Consider the following 22,143-nt stretch of genomic DNA (forward strand, 5'->3'; position numbering starts at 1 on the left):
ACAGGAATGCAATTAAATACATTTACATAACTATAGTCACCTCAGATAAAACATAATTAAAGCTGTCTGCATGATAGGACCCTATTACGTCCTAAAACAGACATGAACACCTCTCATGTCCTCTATTAGATCTGCAGGGATTGACAGAGCATTAATGATTATTATTTTTAGCTACACAGTGCAAACACTGCAGGGTAAATGATGTTGGAAATATCAGAAAGGCATCAATTCAGTGCGGAAGAGACAACACTGCAGAATTAATACTAATAACTCATTTCTAGGAAACTTATAGGAAACAGTCAGCCGAAACCAATCACACACACCAACCGAGGCTTTTCTATTATCTCTCTGAAGCAGTAACACTGTAGACGGGATTAAAGACCTTGCTGTGTATTAGGACTGCTGAGAGGAAGACATCTGGCACGAACAGCCCATTCTCAGTCTTAAAGCCAACAAAGGCCCAGGCAGCCGTGAACACGGAGGGTCAGAAACCGACACAGAATCACCAGGTGAAGATCTTTACCATCCTAATGTGTCTGTGAGTCAGGAAGGGACACAGCATTTAAAAATAAACGACAAAAAATATGCAAATCCTCTGTATGCACTTTTATATTTGGATTTTGATATTGTGACATATTTGGTAAATGCACTGGTGCTTTTATAAAGCTTTTCTACTCTATTTAAGCACTCAAAGTGCTTTCTTTCTGCAAGCCTCATTCACCCATTCATACAAGCACCCTTTTCTATGTCTAACTTTATATAACCTGCTTGCTCTTTATAAAACTATAACTTTTATCCTAACATTTACAACTTGGGGTTTGGTGTCTTGATGAAGGCTATTTTGACATGCAGATTAGACCAGCCCTGCGAAAGATTAACGGCTTGTCCAGGAAGTACCCTGCCTCTCGCCCCATGACAGCTGGGATAAGCATGAACTGGATGGATGGATGGATGGATGGCATAATTATAATTCTTTGTTAATTGAGGAAATAAAATACCAAATCACACTGACAAATTGCCTATTGCATCCACAAATATTACACAAATACTTCCACGTCCACTGATGGTGACGTGGCAAAAGCATAAAATCAAAATAATAATAATTAAAAAAAAAAAAAAAACATTAAAATTTTGTTGTGTTACATAACACTGGCTCACATGATCTGAAGGTTAAGGTTTGATAGTTTAATAACACTAATCAGGAAATAAATCTGAAAGATCATCCAGCTGGTGAACCCCGAGTAGAGATCATTTCATCATGCATACCGATCCAAAGGTTAAGCACAAACATTCATGCTCAAGCACTTTTTGCCTGATAACATCAGGCATAGTTAAAAATTACCAGCAATTTTGCAACGTGACAAACAAAACTATTTATTACGCAACAACAGAACCAAAACTATCAACATTATTCACCTTCTGCTACCAATTTTGCAACTTTTAAAAGGATCGGTCATTTCCTAAAAGGCAGATTTTAAAGAGACTGTGGGGAACTTCAGGCAATGACTAATTTGAGTGCATTTACGACAGTAGGATGAAATATAATAAAAACTATGTTTGGATAAAAACATAAAGTAGTAAAAAAAATTAACTCCTGGTTAATTATTCAGCAGCAATTTCTGAATATTTTTAATATTATACTAAAATCTCTGTGTGTTTGATTACTACTCATTGCTTCTCAAATATAATATTATTTCTTACCTGTGCTGAAGCCCTTTTTCCTGTAAGTGTACCTACATTCATGATGTAGTAATTGGGTTTGTAGCCACTCATATATAGCAGGTCAGTGTACCTGGACTAGAGGTGTTCTGTACGCACAGTGCATTTTTCCAACACTGCCACCAGGAGTTGCCAAAGTCAAAACCGGTCAAATCCTCCAGGCCGAGGCTTTAATTTGTTGCAAGTGTGCCGCAAGCTGTGTTTTCAGACAAACAGATGGCCTTTTATCCACAGTCTGACTGTGTTCATCTACCCAAAAGGGGAAAAAAAGTGAATCAATCACTGTGTAAATGACACTTGAGCTTTTTCTCTTTTAAATCCACAAGGACAAAAATCCAATCATGCCTGAGCAAGCTGTAGAAAACAGAGGGTGTGGGAGACAGAGAGAGAGAGAAAGGGACATAGTGAGAAGCTGCACAGTGCGCACGGTCACAAAAGATCAAAGTCCAGGAGGGAGGAGACAGAGAGGCAGAGCAGTACCCTGGCTCTGTGTTACGTGGAAGGAGGACAGTCATATAGTCCAACTGAAGCCAGCGTGGTTTATGTTGCTCTCTGCAGCACGGTCGTAGAGCTCCTCCACTTGGCACGGGTCAAAGTACAAACAAGCCCTGATTACTCGGCTGCAGATAAGTTCTCTGCAGACAAAGCTGCAACAGACTGCCTGGAGTCCCGACTTCAAACTTAGTTTTAATCCCACTTTTATTCCAAGCTTCTGTTCAATGCTTTTTGCAAGTGTTCGCCAAAAGCATGTACTGTATCCGTGTATCTACTGGACGGGTAACATGAGTGGTGTGAGTGTGGGGCGGCTGCCAGGAGCTCATCTATAATGCAGGCCTGTCTCTAAGCAGGCTGCTGAGAGTGCAGGGGAAGGAGAGAATGCTCTCTCAGGTATCCAATAAATCCGTCCCTTCCAAAGCAGAGACAAACGAGCTGTACGAGCAAAGGCCCATGCTGTAATTCCACCTCACAAACGGCTCTCAGAGCTGGGCTTCTGACGTGGGCTTGCTGTGGGTGGATAAGGCTGACTGGACAGAAACATGCACAGGAAGACCTAAAAATTAACACCTTTTTACTTTTTTGTTTTTAACTAAATCTCTTTCCAAACAACAAGAATCTTTAGTGCCTTTATTCTACAAATCCAGCACCAAGAACAGGAAATGGACCTCTTGCTCTTTTCCATTAATCTCTAATGGAAGATCTCTATGGGCGTAGAATCCCATGAATAATGTCTGTGCTGCGGGTTTCATTTCCACAGGCATTTATTTACAGGACTTTCCGAAAGAGATCGTGACTGAGTAAAAGGACAAACCGACGGAGTGTTTGCACGAACTCGGTGCTGCTTCGCAGAAGTACACAACCCACTTATTTAGCAGAATGAGTAAAATAAAGAAAGAAAGGGAGGAAGAGAGGGAGAAATTATCAGAGGCTGATCATTTAATCCCTCTACAGGGCTCTAGAGACATGCTTGTCCAAACACAGACCCTATTCAGCCCTCCCCCTCAATTTATCCTCCACATAATTCCTTTCATTTCTTGCCTCTCTAAAGGTGACCTAAAGCCTAACAGATCATGACATGTACATGCATAGTATATAGATACAACCTTAAAAGAGCAGAGCAGCACTGCTGGATAAACAGCTCACTGCAATTGGTTATTGTAACGCTTCATATCCGAGTGCATACAACAGCTGGTGGTGCAGGGGGATCAGGTTCAGGGAGCACACATGCTCACACACACACACACACACACACACACACACACACACACACACACACACACACAGACAGACAGACGCACACATGCCCAGGGCGTGTCTGGCGAGATCCAATAATCCCACTACTCCCAGCAATTCACGGGGGAATGCAGTTTTTTTTGTATCACTCAGCAAAAGCCAGTATGGTTGTTTAGATCCTGCTTCAACACTCTGTGCCAGCAGGACGTTCAGCAATACTTTGAGCGTAAACGCACGTACACAGTCCACCCGCAAAACGCGGCATTGCGGGCGGCATCTGCGTCTCTGTGCTCCTCATTAAGAGAAGCCCTGCTGGGACCCATAGAGGGAACCTCCCTTCAGGTGACAGCTGCGACCCCCTGACAAAGAACCAATTTAGCCCCTATCCCACCACATCATTCACACGTTACCATGTCAACACAGCATCCGTCCTGACCTTCTGCTTCCAGTCGCACTCAATCTCATCCAACACTTGGAGAGGCTACAAGCGTGAAGGCTGTAGTTGTAACATGTGCTACCTTGTCTTGGACACAGAATGATATCTAGATCTGGATTTGGTTTTTAGAATATCAAGATAATGTCACTCAAGCCTTTTTTTGTTTACATTTTATACATATTAGCAAAGATGTGAACTGAAATAGCAACAAATCCTCTAAAAACATTCCAGGATACAGATACAGACGTGGATCAGCATCAAAAGTCAATCACGTCCAACTTTAGCCTAAACTCACCTCCGTTAAAACCTGAGCAATCCCGCTAACAAGGAGTACAGAGGACTGACTCAAGACTTTGTGGACTGGTGCCAGCTGAACTACCTCCAGATCAACGCCAGTAAAACCAAGGAGCTGGTGGTAGACTTCCGCAGGCACAAGCATTCTCCACTGCAACCACTGAACATCCAGGGTATGGACATTGAGGCTGTGGACAGCTACAGGTACCTTGGTGTTCATCTGAACAACAGACTGGACTGGACTCATAACTCAGACGCCCTCTACAGGAAAGGGCAGAGCAGGCTGTACCTGCTGCGGAGACTCAGGTCGTTTGGGGTGGAGGGCCCACTCCTGAAGACCTTCTATGACTCTGTGGTGGCTTCTGCTATCTTTTATGGTGTGGTCTGCTGGGGCGGCAGCATCTCTGCTGGGGACAGGAAGAGACTGAACAGGGTGATCCGAAGGGCCAGCTCTGTTCTAGGATGCCCTCTGGACCCAGTGGAGGTGGTGAGTGACAGGAGAATGGCGGCTAAGCTGTCATCCCTGTTGGACAACGTCTCCCACCCCATGCAGCAGACTGTGACAGCACTGAGCAGCTCCTTCAGTGGGAGACTGCGGCACCCACGGTGTGGGACGGAGAGATTTCGCAGGTCTTTCCTCCCCACTGCTGTCAGACTCCACAACAAAGACTTTAACTGAACAAACACACACATCCACACATGTGAAATAACACTAAGTGCAATAATCTTTTCTGGCATCGTTGTATTTTTACTCAGTTGTATATAGCATTCGTATTCTATTTTTATCTTATTGTATATTTTTATTCTATTTTATTCTACTGTATATAGTATATTATTTTATTCTATTCTGTACAGCTGTGTACTGTATTTATTCTTATTGTATTCTAATTTTTGCGTCATAACTTTTGCACTGTCCACTTCCTGCTGTGACAAAACAAATTTCCCACGTGTGGGACTAATAAAGGTTATCTTATCTTATCTTATCTTATCTTAACAAGCAGACAAACTGAACCAATCACGTCAACTCGTCCACAGAGGTCACGAGGACGAGGAAAACCATATCATTCCACTGATCAGTTCTTCAGCTTCCTTTTGAACAATAAGATGTCAGAAGAGAAGTAAACATCTCACTTGATGAGATACTGGAGGTTCAACAGCTGCCCTACAAACAAAATCAAATCGCACACATGCCTACAGCACAATGAGGCACAGCCTTTCACATCCGGTCATTCCTGAGAGCTCATTTCTGGGAGGAAAGAAATACCTGCAACAACAGAGCACTTTCATGCCTCCCACTTCCCTCTTGTCTTGAAACAAACATGAGTGAGAGACAGATGGTGAGAGCAGCGCTCGTCTTCACTGAGCATGTGCTCGTCTTGGTTATTCTGGGTCATAATTGAACAGCTGAACTCTGATGTCTGTGCTTGTTTCTCTCCTCGGTGCACTCTATGGACTTTTGCGGCCTCTGCTTATCTAGTGACCAAGCAATGATGTGAAATTTGTAAACATGCTGCTCATATATTTCCATAAATTCCTCGGAAATGTGAGCTGCCCGGTCCTGATTTGATAGTCGGGGATGTGGTCCGACGTGTAAATCAGCTTTCGCTTGCTATCAAGGCCTGCCAGAGGGGATTGGACAGGCTGCCGTAGGTGGGTGAAAGTAATAATCTGCTGGTGTGGGGAAGAGCTGTGGAAGGGAGAAATAAACGAATCTGGCACAGCGCTCGGGCATCTGCCGTCACACGGCTGACATTTCCCACTAATACCCTTTTTTCATATTCTGATTCCCTCTGCTGACTCACCTGGGCGGACTTAAAATACCTGTTATTGGCCGAAGGCGAAAGCGGGTCACAGAACAATAATCCCTGCCCGTTTACCTGCCTGCTCAGGGTCTGACTGGCGTTGCTGGTCGAATAGGAACAAGGTCGAAGCTGCCGCTAGAAGCCACAGGGAAAGTGCCAGGTGGGATCATGTGTAATTGGGTTTGTTGTGAAGACTAGATTGAGTCAGGTGGAGGAGGAGGAGGAGAGGGGAGGTTAGGTGCATGAATGAAAGTGGCAACGAGAGGCGATGAGTAGGAGGGAATGAAGAGTGAGTAAAAACAAACCCGAAGAGTGTGCTGTCAGCATTCAAACCCTCCAGATGACCAACAGAATGAGCACGACTGTGAATCATTAGCACTCCAAACACACACACAACTTGTGCCTCAAATAGCCTCATCTGGTACAAGCCAGAATCGGAGAAAATAAATAACTGAAGAAAAGCTTGTGCGCCATCGACACGTCACACTCTCTCCCTCCAGCCTCTTGGCAAGGCTGCAGACAGCACTGCAACCAGGACACAATGCCTAAAAATCTGCAACTATCTGGCATATGCTCCTCTGCAAAACTCTCAAGGCTTCAATACGAGCCTTTCTAGTCAAGCAGACTCTCTGCTCCCAGTGATGCTTAGCAATAAAAGCTCTACAGAGGTCTATTTATGAATACTAACCACACTCCCACACACACACATCCAGATAGCTGATGAATTCGAACAGACAGAGAGGGATGGTGAGGCCAAGGAGACAGTGGAGGGAGAGACTGGCTCAGAGAAATGTAGATAAAGGGGGAAAAAAGCAGATTAAGAAGGCAAAAGGGACCAAAGAAGCTGTGAATGAGGCAGATAAAAAGGAGGGTGGACTGCAGAATGAGTGAAATCAGAGGAAAAATTAAGACGAAACAGAAAAACAGATGTTTTGCTGTTTTCCGTGGCTGCTCGCGGCGCGAAACTGTACCGACCACGCTCCAGTGGGAAAGACTCCCAGAGCGACAACAAAGGACACAAGAGGAGCCGGCTCCATGTGAACCGGGCCTGTCTGCCCTGCACGACCAGGAGACAGCGGCACGCACGCGCACGCACACGCACACACACACACACACACACACACACACACACACACACACACACACACACACACACACAATACTGCACAACAGGGCAGTTGCTGCCACAACAATTCCCCTTGTGCTCTTTTAATAGGGACGGCCTGCCTGGCCCGACAACAACAAGGAGAGAGACAGACACACAAACAGTGACACCACAGACAAACATGCATATTGCAGGAGCCTGCCTGTGACTGACACCGTTATAATGGCTGAAATATGAAAATACACAAAGCCCCAGCTAAAAAAGAAAAGAAAAGGAAAGAAAAGTGGGGCAAGAGACTCTAAGGGGACCAAGTGGGTGTTGTTCTACATGTTCTTCCTTCTGCTCAAAAACAGCCTCTCTAGCACAGCAGAAAGCCCAGAAAATCAATACACATTAGTGCTCCTGTTATCTCCTGGCTTCATGCTTTCCCTGCTTGCTCTTAAAAACACAGCATGCATGTAAATCTAAGCAGTGAACCTCCCCCAATCAGCAAAGTCAGACACTCTGGAGAAAACCCCTCATAAACATGAATATCCAGCTTTTTATTTTTATTTTTTAATGCTCTCTTGCAAAAGGACGGCTGGATGTACGTACGCTGGAGTCGTCCCCTCCTCCACCTCCTCTCCTCTAAAGCCTGGCTGCTGGCTACTCATCTTGTGTAGTTACATAAACATGCTTAGTAGCAGAGGACAGAGGTGGGCACACACAGAGCTCTCCTGCTGCCAAGTAAATACAGAGGTTGATGTAAAGAGCTGCAGGAAAGTCGAACATGGCGAAGCGGGCAGGGGGACGTTAAATATGCGAGAGTTGAGAATGAGAAGCAGTGGAAGGAAAGTCAGTGTGGTTTGGAATGACCGTGACTGTACACAAAATACATGTGGCCCAGATAAGTCAGACTGAGGGGGAGTTATTTATCTATTTATTTATTGTTATTATTTATTGCATTTGCTGGCAAAAATAAAGCAGGTGAGGGCGGGTCTGTTGCCCTGTATCTTTACCTACATCCCACCTGTCCTTCAGAGGGCACAGAGAAGCACTGCATCAAAAAAAAGAAAAAAAAAGAAAGAAAAAACCCAAAACCCAGCAGCGGCGTCACCGCTGATCCTAAAATAGCTCCAGCACGCACCAACGCACGACTGCTCAACACACTCCTGCAGCACTGCTACTGAACAAATACTGACATGTGCTCTATACACACAGACAGACTCCCTGCAGATGTGCGATGTGCAAAAGAGAAAAATCATACCCATAAGCATGAGAAGTACAAGTACCTCCACATTACAGTGCTTCCACTCAGATGAACGGCAAAAGACATAGCATCAGCAGATTACTCACAGCAGACACGGCTCAGATTCATGGTCCTCTCTCAGCTAAGGCAGGGATGTGTGGAGGGGGGGAAAAAGCCGGGCGAGAGGAAGACCGAACTGACAGTCGGGATTCAGAAGAAAGGAAAAAAATAATAATAAAAGAACAGGAGTGAGGGAGAAGGCAGAGGATGGAAGATGACAGACATTCCTCTAACTCCTGCAGCACCTGGGCTGTGAGTGGGAGGGCGGCATAGTCACCAGGACGATGAAGACCTGCTCACGTCACACTTTTCATGAATGGAGCCGTCTGACGCAGGGAGGACGCAGCTCAAAGAGCAGAGGAGATGGGGGGGGCGGAAAGGGCGGAGCTTGTTGCACAGACTCAGAAAGGAGGAGGTGCAAACGGAGATGAAGAGGAAAGCAGAGGAAGAGAGATGGAGGAGGAGGAGGAGGGCGTGCATTTCAAAGCAGCACCAGCTGGGAACAGAAGGTTAGGCTGCGGTGGCGTCTCCGTAAGTAGAACAAACTGTTTCGGCATAGGAGAAAATCCTTTTGTACCAAATCAGTTCTTTCACGCCAATTGTGTCAAAATCACAAATGTCTGCAGGCTGGATCCAGTGAGGACTATCCATTTGTCATGAAATACTGCCCCCACCCCCCTCATAAAAGAAAATTGGGACAAAATATCTTGTTTTGCAATCACGTCCGGTGGAAATTAATCCCTCTGCAGCGCCAGTGTCAAATAACAACACATGTTCTTATTTTTCAGGCTTTTAAATAGCATGAAGGGTTTGCTAAAGGTCACAATTAGCACAGCAGTAGAACATTTAGAAGCTGAAAGTCAGAACCAATTAAATGAGTTAATCTAACTAAACTGAAGTCAAGATGAAATAATCTCTAACAAAAAAGTGTTTTTAAAGAAATTAGGGACCACCTTAAACACACTTCACCAGTGTGTTTCATTAAATTTGCAATTTCTCCATTACAAAGTATTTTTACTGTTTAAATGGTAAGTTTTCCCCCAGTCTTTCTGTGTTTATAAGAATATGGAGTAGAAAAGATCCCTGGGATTATTGAGAAATATCAGCAGCATCACAGCTGAGCAGGGAGCAGTGCGGATTAAAAGCAATGTCTTTATATGAATATCTAGCAATAAAACAGAACTCTATGAAACACACATCAATATCAACCCACTCACATATTCAGACAAGATGCCTTTAAACCCCATTTACCCCCACAGGTGAGCAGCTGGAAGAGCCACACTTCTATCTGTACTCTCTAAGCAGACTTTCCTTCTCTCTTTGGCCTCAGATAAAGGAAGAGGTGATCAGTGTTGATGAATGAGATTTAGCTGAAAGCACAGAAGTATAATTTGAGCTTTCAACACAAAATAATAACTTGTGAATAACCCTGATTAATATCTTCCACACAGATCCGACGGCCAGGCTTGCTCCACTTCCTCAGTCACCTTCTAGAAGCCATCACTGGAAAGCAGCACTTCAAAATATCAGGAAAACTCAGTAAAGAACAATAAAGACACTGAATAAGGACATTACAGTGTACCAATACCACCTCTGTGATTTTCTCCTACAGAATTACAGTTAAATGAGGTCACATCCCATTCATTACACACATACACAGCTGCACTATGAACACATAAAACCACACAAGCAGTCAGAAATGTTCCTGTAAACTGTGGTCATGTGACTTCAGTTATCGAATCATTATGACCATTATAACTAGCATGGGGTGTAAATGCTCTGCACTGCTGCTCTTTCTCTATATTACATAATAACTGTTCCAGTACAGTTTAACTTCAGGTTCCTGCACAGGAGGCTTTATGCATGCTCTCCTCATTTACATAAAACACCTAAATCTACAGCTGAAATTATTAGAAAATGTATCAATTAGTTATTCTACAGGCAACAACAATGCAAAAAAAATGACTGAGTATCTACATATACTCAGGTAAACAAGATGGCAAAAAAAAGTCCACTCAAAGAACTCAGGGCACAGTTTCATACCGAAGTCCTTACTGCAAAGGCCAGGCAATTACCTGCGTGTCACTCACTCTCTCTCTCCTATCCACTCTATACTTCCCTAAGTAACAAAGGCCCAAAATGCTAAAAAATGTAATAATAATAGTAATAAAAAGAATAATCTTACAGCAGTAGGGGTTTAATAGCTTCAGGGCTGAAAAACTACGATAGTCAGAGAGAAAATAAAAAGGTCAGAACGTCAGGAGAATTGTTCTTTTCTCTCACCAAAAGGTCATCTATCGTCTCACACAGTCTCTGACACCCTCCCCTCAGTGGGCACCATCACTTCGGCCATTATACTGGTCAGCACATGCTTGTGACTTTGCATGTGTGTGAGTGTGTTCATTTACTGACCTGTCAGGTGGTTTCTGACCATCTCAGAGGTCTGCAGAGCGGGAACTGGATTCAGCTTCTCACCTGCAGCATAAACACACACGGAGCGGTGAAAACGGGGTTCGTGCGAGCAACATGTTCCACTTTAAAGGCTTAAATAAGGACAATGCACTGTAAGCATGATGCGCAATTGGAAATGCTGCCAACTGCAACATTTCCACAGTGACATTAATAAATCAACTCAACGGATGAGTCACCAGATGAGAACGACACCCCCCTTTCCCCAGACTGCTGAGGGAAGGAGGTGCAACTAGGGCAAAGACAAGTAGCGGTGGTGTATCTGTCTGTGAGTTTGTGTGTGAGGAAATGGCACAGACTGACACTGACTGCAGCCAGAGGGAGTACATCAAAAAAGACTGATAGAGAGGGAGGCCTGCGGGTGAAAGGAAAAGCTCAGGGAACAGATGATCCCCCGAGTGCTCTTGTTTCAGGCCAAAACCTCTGGGGAAGAGGATGCTGGGGAAGGGCAGCAGGAATGTAATGATGCATTGAGAGTGGGGGGGGGGGGGGTGGGGGTTGGGATATTGGAGCCGCATTGTCCAATCTCTATCGTAAAGCCACACCCCAGCAGGGGCCCCTGCCAGAGGAGGCAGCCTGGTATCCTGGGGCAAATAGAGGCAGAGGCGTCCAAACACTGCCTATAAATGGCGTGAAATGACAGTGAAATAAGATAAGATAAGATAAGATAAGATAAGATAACCTTTATTAGTCCCACACGTGGGAAATGAGTCACGGTGCAGATGGCTGTGGATGTAAGCTCTGACATTAGGGAACGGTGAGTGTGTACTACTGGATTTGTTAAAACTGCACTTTTGTGATGCACGGTTTAATAAGTGATATGTCAAGCAGTCATCCCGCCCCCGACGGGAGAGAGAAAGTGAAAGGTATTCTTGCTGTGCGGGTAAAGATACACAAGAGTTCTGGTTAAATATTGACAAAAAGGGACTTTCAAGTATCAACGGGGAGCTGGAATAAAATTTTGGCTCTGTTTGTTTAGCGGGGACAACAAACTCTGCTCTAAAGCTGAAACTGAATTACAAAAACACGCCAGAAAGACCCCGAAACAGAAAGTCTTAAATCCGCTGCTTCAGTTGAGTTTAAGACATGTCTTCTATAAAATCCTCTAGTAAATAATGGTAAAAAATATAAGTTGAAATGTCTTTTCCCACAAAAACACAACCTACACTTTTGGAGCTTTATAATAAATACAGTTATAAAGTCATAGCATGATTACAGCCATTGAAAGCCTCTGTGTCTGTTTGAGCAGTGATATGTTCCCGTAGATTTATTGAGACATAAATTCAAATTGCTTTGTGGTGTATTTAAGGACACCACAAAGCAGCACAAAAACTTAAAACACTGTGAGTCAAGGCTAAAATCAGACCTTGCCTTTACATTTAAAATAATTGTCTCATTTAATTTCCTCCATCTAACTTTGCTAATAAGTCTTGAATTCATTTTAATGTTAATGTTCCTCAAACTGAAACTTTTGGTTCAGGTTTTCTCCTGAAATGCTCACAATTTTCATCTCAGCAATGCATGAAGCACAAATAAAAAGGTTACAATGATAAAGTCATTCAAAAAAAATTCAACAAGTACAAGACTGCACCATGTAGATCAAAGCAATGCACAGTACTTTACCAAGGTTCAACATAAATTTTACAACTAACTAGAGCTGGGCGATAGAACGATAACGATATGTATTGCGAAATAACTTCTTCTCGATAGAAAAATTAAACTATTGCGATAGACCTCACCGTTTCTAAGTGGAATTGACAATTTAGTAGTCTGTTTCGTTTGTTCTATTTTGAAACTTAAACGCTTTAGCGGCTGCCTTTTGTGTAGTTTGCAATATTTGCCTTTATTTATCTGAAAAAGTCTCATGTTCCTTAAGTACATCTACCCTGTTGAACTTATTATGGGAAATAAATATTTAAATCAAAACAAGCTGCTGATTATTTCACATTTTACTTGTGAGCAACGGCACATTTAAATCTTACAAATATAGTTATTTGGCTTATGTTGTGATATAGATCGTTATCGCCTGAAACGGAAAAAAAAAAAAAAACATATCGTGATATGAAAAAATCTTATATCGCCCAGCTCTACTCCTAACACAACTTTGACCGTTTGCAGTGCCAGTCAAAGGTTTGGACACTCTCAGTGATACTGGAGTATTTCTTAGCCTTTCATTACATTGACTTGCATTAAATAATCACAGCAACAACTACTGAGTTCTTCAGTGACTACAGCAAGTTTAGCTTTCTTCACCAGCTCAACTTGCAGTGGGTCAGTGAAGTGTAACATGAAACTGTGCCTTCTTCCATATCATCTGCTCCTAGCTTATTTTTCTAATAACTGTTTGGGCTAAATCATCAACAGCCAAGTGAGAGGAAAACTGAAGCACAAATTCACCTTTAAAGACACCCAGGTCAATGTGGGGCGCCTCGAATGCTTACAAACTTTAATCCTCAGCAGTGGCAATGTGCAGAGTCTGCAGTGGCTGTAGGACAGACCTGACCTCCCTAAGGGGGCCCCACCTGGCTCCATTCACTCCTGTTCCAAGCAGCTTACATGATTCTGTTTAAACAAACCTCATGACAACATTGCAACCCACTCAATGGAAACAAAGAGGAGTTATCCTTCTGATAGCAAACAAAGGAGGGGAAAAAAGGAGAAAGACAACCAGACAGCAGTAAATGGAGAAAATAATAATGATTAATTATAATGCTAATTTACTAACGTAACCAGGGAGCTCAACTTCCACTAACATCACAAATTGTTAAAGCTTTTATTTACACACACACATAATGCCTTCAGTATGAATCTGAACAGAAAAAAAACAAGTTCAAAAACAAGTTCAAAATCCATCAATCCATTCATTCGCTTCCACTTTTCTTCTCACATTCACTCCTGCATTCATATCTAGGGCTGTGCGATATGACCAAAATCTCATATCCCGATATAAAACATCTATCATCCGATAATGATATAAATCACAAAAAATTTAATATTTTCTGTAATTTCTGCGAATCTCGGGTAGGTGCACTGTTTCCAGCTAGGCGTCTTGTACCTGGAGTCAAGTGTTTTAACCGATGCATGAAACTACACGTTTTTAGACATAGGTTGTAACGGTCCTTTGTGAGTAATTATTACACGGCGTGCTGCGGGGAAAGCCTGTTCTAACGTTTGAGTCTAAGGTTTATTTCTTAGCACCTGACGGCTCTTATTTTGCTTCTCATCCGTCAATACTCTGCATACTTTTTCACGTGATTGCGTTTACTTTGAAAATTCTCAACAGGATCTTGAGCTTTATTGTGAAAGGGTTATGTGGAAAATAAACAAGCGGACATGCGGTGGTTTTACCGTCGTTGTTGCTAATGACCACCCATAAAAACAGGCGCTTGTCCGTCTGTAGTGTGGTTATATTAAATATAAGAGAAAGAGAGAACTTTAATTAATATAGCCACTACAGTGACCATCAGAAAAATATTGTCGTAAACAGTTAAACGATAGCGTAAAATGAAACGATAGACGTTTTTATATCCATCCATATATATCGTTATATCGAACAGCCCTATTCATACCTATGGGCAATTTAGTATTTCTACTTAACCCCACTAACTGCATGTCTTTGGACTGTGGGAGGAAGCCAGAGAACCTGAGGAGAACCCACGCAAACACGGGGAGAACATGCAAACTCCGCACATAAAGACCCTGGCCTGATGGTGAAATTGAACTCAGCACCGTTTTGCAGTGAGGCAACAGTGCTAACCACCAAGGCTGGACACTGTGCTGCCGAGCACAAAGTTCAAAATCATTTACAGCATTTTTCAATGAGCACATTTTACAACACACTGCATTTTTTCCTCTTGTCATGTAGCTGCACAGTTAAGTTTATTCTTGCTACAAATTATGTTAAAACATTTTAAAAAGTACTCTTCTGTCCAACAAATAAAAAGCGTATTTCAGTTAGTGAGGTTATGGTGATGACTTTCGTCTCAAGGGCAAATGATCAGATCTGTGGTGTCTAGCCTTGATTGATCGCCACCAAAAACCAAAATCCACAGCAAAAACTGTTTAAAATGCATAAGTGGGTTATCGTTTATTGACTTTTATGATAACTTTTATCATATCAGTGAAGCCCCTAGTTAAGGAAATCTAAAACAAGATCATGAAATCTTTCAGAGTACAGGATATCAAATGGAAGAAATAAAGAAGGACAAAAACAAACAAATCAATAAAGACGTAACTAGAGAATATTTGGGGTTTTGTACTCAAGTTGTATTCAATATTTACTACAACCTCCTCACATCCTGCGGCCTATTACTTGATTCAGTTTAGTACAGTGTTTCATACCTTGGTAAACAATAGTGACTATCATGTCAAGCTGTAAAATAAACTCACTGCACCATATGAGGACATACTTTCTTAACGACATTTACTTTCTATTCAAAGATGATTCTTAGTTCTTCTACTTATCAGGTCCAAAATGTAAATGTTCAGATCTATGGAAGATTATTCCTACCACAGAATTTTTCATTTATTTTTCTTTTTGCCGTTCTGGAGTCAAAACAAGTACGCAAGTTAAAATTTTGGGATATCTAACCTTAATTAACAATAACCCAAATTTTCAAGCTAGGTAAAGGTTTTAAATGCATCTAAACTAAAAACAACTCATTTTCCCATCCCTCAGATTTTTGTATGTTCCCTCCGCTGATTGCACAGCGAGAACAGTAAATGATAACAATCTGTCCAGTTTCTTTCTTCCTCAGTTTATAGACGTTTTGAATACTTAGACAACCTCTTCAAAATTTCCAAAGCAAATAAATTCACAGAGTCTGACCTCCGTTTCTCAGTTAACCTCATTCCAGCGGTTGCAGCTGCCTCCTGCTCCGCCTCCATCACCGGCACACACGAGGAGCCGGTCGGCGCTCCATGTGTGTCCTGGCTTTGCCTCCGAGTGCGACGGAGCTGTAAACCACACTGGCTCACCTCTGTTATGCACACTCATTACTATTTCACCAGCAGGGGAACAGCAGCACTGACAGCTCCTGTGTCCTCCACATTAATAAGAGAAAAAGCAGCATCGCGCACATAAGCTTACAGCGGTTTACCTTTCAACCTGCCAGCGCAGACACGCACACACAGCTATGATTACAGACAAACACTTCCATCAAAGTTCAGCATATTTACTTACTGTGCATGGAAAGAAAATAATCCAACCCATCGCTATCGCCACAAAAACCTCCACACTTAAGCAAACAACCACCTGTCATAAAAGCAGGGTGAACAAAAGCATTGTTCAGCTCCCCGGCAGATGAAAGAGAAAATCTTTATGTACTTCTCTTTGTCAAGGATTACATCATTTCCTTTCATGAACACTTTTTATTATTATTATTTGGGAAGTCTTTAAACATTTATCCTCTTCTTCAGTCTTGTGTACGCATCTCTAGACATATTTAACTTTATATTTAAAAAGACTTAGCTTGAGCAGGAATTTATATTTGTTTCAGCCACAAAAGTAGACTTCACCCTAAACAGAGCTGTCATTAATACTGAGGACATAACATGAAGCCATGAATATCAGCGTTGGGACTGATGAGGGATGAATGGGTTTGCATAAACAAACAAATACTGGGGGTTCAATTTAGCTTAAATTTGACACGAGAGACATGAGATTGGTTACCAACTGACTTTATACATATACAGTTGTGTATAGAGTATTTACACCTGTGGGTAGGTGAGCATGCAAGCATTATATTTTCAGTAAAACTGCAGGAGACCTGAAGGACGCGTTCAAAGCATATTAGCAAAGTGATGCATTATGAACAAAAATCAATAAAGATATGTGATACAAGGTAGCTCCAGGTATCATTAGCTCAGTGGAGTAACAGTAAAGCTGTTTTCACACATGAACCGGCACCCTGAGCCTTTCAACATTACCCGTTGTAGCTGCATGTGAGAATACAAATGTGTTTAACCTCCAAACTTCCCGAGCGTAAACTGTGTCTGACTGCAGCCGTATGAGCTATCTGTCCAGTGAAATCTCAGCGAGCGAGCATCAGACGTCAAAGCCAAACAGGAGTGGGAGCGCATCTGAGGTGGATAATTAGCTCTGCATGACCCGATTCGCCCGACACTGACCCAAGCTTTTGCAAAAACACAGTTTAGGAATAATCAGATTAAAAAGCAGATTTTTAAGTATTTGGAGGTTGTTGTTTTTTTTTGGGGGGGGGGGGGGGGGGGGGGGGGGGGTTTAAAGGAATGAGAGAAAAAAAGAGTAACCCCCAAACTAACATTTTAAATCATTTTTTCCACCAGTTCTTGTAGTAACTCAGTTATATTGTATACTCACACTACCCATGGTTGCTTTGTACCATGATCCTGCACTCACATTCTCATTTATAGAAGCTGTTGAAAGCTGCTCTCACAGGGCACAGTGAGGTTCATGATTTTATGCATTTTGTGCTTTAATTGTGTTTCACCCTCTCATGTGCCTTTTTGATTTGTTAATTAACACAATGATTTTCACAGGCATGCCCGAGTCCGGCTACACCACATCCCAGCTCCCCTCTTCAGTTTGCTGAAGTGGGTCCAGGCACGCCGATGCGACTGATCTCTCTGGTCAAACAGACTGGAATTTGGCGTCAATCATGCTTTCGCACTGTATGGATTGTTAACAAAACGACTTTAACTGCCTGATTGTGTAGTGTGAAAGTTTGTTATTAAAAAGCAGTGTTAACACTTTCACCAAATTCTTTTTTTGGTGGGGTTACGAATCCCATAATTTGTGGCCCAGGGTCAGCTCAATGTGCTGAGGATGTCAGATGAATCAAAGAAAAGACTTGTAAAAAAAAAGGATCTGCTCTGAGTGAAGCCCAATTCATGGTCAAACCTGTTTGGCCAAGATGGATGACAGGAAACAAGCCGGCCATGCTGATTGGTCAAATTTACAAAGCCTGCGTGAGTGAGGATGAGTGAATCCTGCCCACAACAGCCTCTGCTTCTGGGAGGCAGATAATGCTTGTGAGATTAACATCCTCAGCCCACCAACAGCCCACAGCTTGACCAATCCGTGCCGAGTGGAAATTACATAACAATGAGCGTTCAACACACCCGCAGGATTCTGCTGACAATCCATCTATGCTAGCCCCCTCCCCTCTTTATCATGATGATGAGTAGCAGCACATCCTCCCCTCCCAACAGCGTGCACCTGGTAATCCCGAGCGTGATTTGTGGGATTGCGTGCAAAGCCATAATACCAAACACGGCAGCCAGTCTTAGATAACATAACTTTTTGAAGGTTTTCCAGCCTTCTTGCCTCTAATTATTTCACTTAAAGAGAATTTCAGAAGTGGGACGCACAAAGAAGCAATGTTGTGTTCATTCAGACCCCACTTCCCTAGAAGGAATATAAAAGAGGAAAGAGTGCAGGGTTACAGTCGGTGGCAGACAGTGGTGGTCTGAGATTACAGCTGTGCAGCTGGGAGAGGATGCTGCTGCTGCTGCTGCTTGGTGGGGTGAGAGGTTAGAGAAAAGAAGTGAGGTCACAGCTGTGCAAAGGCAAGAGGAGACTTAAGGGCAAAGCACGGACATCATAAAGTACCCGTGCAAAATATACTGCATATATATATATAAGTTACATTCACATCTGAATGTGAAATAAAGTGCAAGGGAGAAAATTCCACATTCCTGCACTCTTGTTTACCACTAATACATTTAATCTATGACATTACAACCAGATGATGGTCACCTGATGCATTTATTAAACATTACAATGTAATAAATGCATCAGCGGTAAAGCGAGACCGCGTGTGGAGTCGCATTTAATTGTTTTTGTAGAATTTTATTATGTGCGCAGGCTGCTGAAGAGTTACATGGTTAAATTACTTTTCTGTTAAACTAAAGGGTTAAGCAGCCACGCTGTACTTTTAGCTAAAATTTCATGTGAAAACACTGCCTAAGATGCTTTTGTGCATACACTGCATTATTAATATTGAGCTCTAACACTGCTGCTGACACCTTATGGCAACGGATTCACACTTTGAATTAGGTGATCAGTGACAGACGCTCACTGGAAAAGGAGGATGGAAAAAGCTCTTCATTTTGGTTGAACTAACACACGCTGCTGCCTGCGAGCTGCAAACACTGATAAAGCCTTCAGTTTTTTTCTTCTGTATCGTCAAAAATATCATTAGCGCAAATTTCGCTGGAATCCTGTGATATAATCTTGAGACTTTATGGCCTACCGCCAGTCTGTAAAATGTTTCCAAGCACCCTGATTTATCACAGACGTTTGGTTTCAGCCCTGAACACAACTTAATCAATTATATCATTTCAGATTAATTAATCTGACTGACAGACAGTGTAAAAGTAGGACTGCACCAATGTTTAGTCCACCACGGCCCTGTTATTTCAAAATACGCAATTTCTGTTCTTTAGAAAAAAATTCTCACACCTTGGCAATTAGGGCCCAAAGGCTATTTACCGTTTTAAATTATTTATTGTTTTCTAATCAAAAAACAGCAAAAACATCGACTACTCCTATAGGTAAATACCAACTTGTTTGGCAGTAGGCAGATATCAGTCAATAAAGCTAAGGGTAAGGCTCAGGTATTGTTCCATCTCCACCTAAAACCTAAAAATATTCCATTTAAAAGCATTTAAAATCAACCACATAATAAATCAAATGAATAATAAATTCTTTTTCTGCCATTCACCATCAGTAGGACATCCCAGTTTAGTCCAACTCTTCATCAATGGCGACCCAAACCCTGTGCAGCTGATTATTTTGGTGATTATCAGCTAATTCAATGCATCACTGTTCAAGTTAAAGAAAGAAAAAACACATCCATTGTTTTCTAAAATCAATATAAATATTTTTCAACATCTAATTTGCCTCATTTGTCATCATTTAGTGGAAATGTTCTTCACGTGGAGTTTGCTGCACACTTGCACTTTGCGACCAATTTTGAGGAATTATTCCTGTTGCATTGAGTGAGCGTTACGTAATCCGTGGGTAGCTGTGCATCGCTGTTATTCATACATTATTCTAAAGTTGCACACATCAGCAGTCGGAGGTGCTCGAACGCACTCGGCCTGTATGACTTGTGCATGTGCTCTGGTTCTTGCTCCTCCACTCGTGTGTGTTAATATGCTCCCCATGAGGCGCTGCAGGCTGTGGTAATTATAGAAGCTCAGCTAGCACACATATCACAAGAGAGATGTGCATTTAAAGCAGTGCACTTTTAGCATGAACACAGCCCTATATGCATGAACACAAACCAACGGATATACCGAAGATGGCTGTGCAGATATTAAACGTCGTGCTGACTGCCTTTTTATCGAACTCTGTAAAACAGTTCTCCTCTAAATAAGTCTCAAACTTAAACAGAGCTGACAAATGCACCTGTTTTCTTGACTTCATATTTCTTCATAATTTTAGCAGCAGAGTCTGGACACACTTGGGGTTCAGCAATGCTGCGTTAATCTACCCCCACCCCAACCTCACGGTCACACAACTGTAATACCCTTGCCCAAATATAAAGGGCTTAACCCACTTCTTAATAAAATCCCAGTCCTCACACACGCTGACCAGCAGGGCGTCTGCGAGTGTGTCAGATAAACTCTTTGGCAAACGATAACTCCATTAATGCCAACGGGGACAGACGAGCCCAGGAGATGGAAGATGATTACTTCCTTAACCACGCCGAGTCGTCATTATTGGCATTTAACAGTCTGATATAGATGTAAGGCGTGCCCGCTCTGCGTGTGCGCACAGCAGGCCAAGGATGGGATGGAGGCAGGGCCTGTGGAGTGCAGACATTATTATTACCGAAATGTCACTCAGAAAGAAAGGAAGGAAAGCAAGGAAAGGAGGAGAGGGCCTGAGGGTGGGCGAGCGAGTAAGTGGATACAGAAAGAGTGGGGAAAGAGAGTGACGGGGTGGCGGTAACACATTCATCTTCATATCCCTCTTTTAGCCCAACATTTGCTGTTTGGCTTTTCCACTCAACTGCTCTTCAATGGCTGCGCTGCCTGCAATGTGAGGGCTATTTTTAACAGCTGTTAGGCTTTCTGTCATGTTACCTAATCAAACCCACGACAAATCATATTTTTAATACAAATTTGAGAGATTAGGACATAAACTGTGTTTAATCCCACACTCTGGGAAATTCACTCGTTACAGCAGCACAAGGGACAGGAAGAAAAGGTGAATTAGAGAAATATTAGAAAACAATACAAATAGAAGATAAATAAATAGGAAAAATAGTGACAAAAATGATGATGATGAAGGCCCACAGTGGAGGACTGAGCTCTAACAGTCTACTGCTATCAAAAGGAACCAAGACCTCAAAAGCAAAACAAGTCTGGACGTCTTCTCTGGAGTTTACAAAGTGAAACCAAAGACCTTGTCTCTAGTGGGAATCAAGTAGCATCAAGGAGCATCAAAAGTGTAATTTTCTGTGCTTTTCCCCCCCCCCTCACTTCATTTCAGCTCCACTGTTATATGGTGACTTCCGCACATTTGTAGTGTTTCTCCTCTGCTCCGTTTCACTGCATTATGATGAAGAATGCTACAGAGCAGAGCAGACACATTGAGCAAAGCAGGTGAGAGACAGGGGAAGTTAAGATATCTGACTTGTCAGGATACTGTTACAATGCAATTAAAGCTTCCAAGCAGGTGTTACTTAATCTGCACTTAGCTGTTGTCCACTGTTCTCCACTCAGGGCAATGCTTTTACTCTTCCCTGAGTAAAAGCACTTTTTTCTGCAGAATGGAGCAACTTTGTGTCTCCCCCCCATGACACAATTTGTAACCACATGGGGCTCATCAGCTTTATCCCTCTGTCATTACTACAGCCCTGCACATCACCTTGTTCTTGAAAATTGTTACCATTACACTTCTCCATTCCTCAAGCATCCTCTCACTCTCCAGGATCAACATGGTCAAAAGTTCTACTGCCTTGTCTCCCAGACATCTCAGGTGATAGGTATGTAATGTGGACCAACCACTTTTCATCCTTTTCACAGGCACATTGACTTCCTCCTTACTAATCCTCTGCACTTCCACCAAGGTCCCTCCACCCACCCTTCTTTTGCTCTCATTTTATTCACTTATCAGCTCCTTAAAGTCATCCTTCTATCTTCTCAGCACACTCTCCTCACTCGTTAGTCCATTACCATCTCCATCCTTAATCACCCTGATCTGCTGCACATCCTTTCCAGCTTGATATCTCGGCCTGGCCAATCAATATAAATCCTTTTCTCCTTCTTTGGTGCACAGCCTTACATACAACTCAAAAATGACTAA

The 22,143-nt window shown here is 42.5% G+C and overlaps 1 protein-coding gene across 6 annotated transcripts in view; it reads right to left on the reverse strand.

Moving 5' to 3' along the window:
- Positions 1 to 22,143, reverse strand: part of map3k13 (mitogen-activated protein kinase kinase kinase 13) — a 38,085-nt gene that overhangs the window by 12,298 nt on the left and 3,644 nt on the right. For 2 of the 6 annotated variants that reach the window (XM_085384376.1, XM_085384371.1), the window contains exon 2: positions 10,788 to 10,850. The exons of 1 other annotated variant lie outside the window; for it this stretch is intronic. The gene's annotated coding sequence lies outside the window, so the exon portion shown is untranslated. Of the gene's footprint in view, positions 1 to 382; positions 1,027 to 8,422; positions 8,694 to 10,787; positions 10,851 to 13,241; positions 13,471 to 22,143 lie in introns of those variants that run through there. 3 more of the 6 variants (XM_085384372.1, XM_085384373.1, XM_085384375.1) reach the window with 3 other exon arrangements.

This window comes from Rhamphochromis longiceps, linkage group LG16 (assembly GCF_057381845.1).
Source record: "Rhamphochromis longiceps isolate RC_006_pf linkage group LG16, R_longiceps_female_GT1.1, whole genome shotgun sequence".
In the NCBI taxonomy this organism is placed as follows: domain Eukaryota; kingdom Metazoa; phylum Chordata; class Actinopteri; order Cichliformes; family Cichlidae; genus Rhamphochromis; species Rhamphochromis longiceps.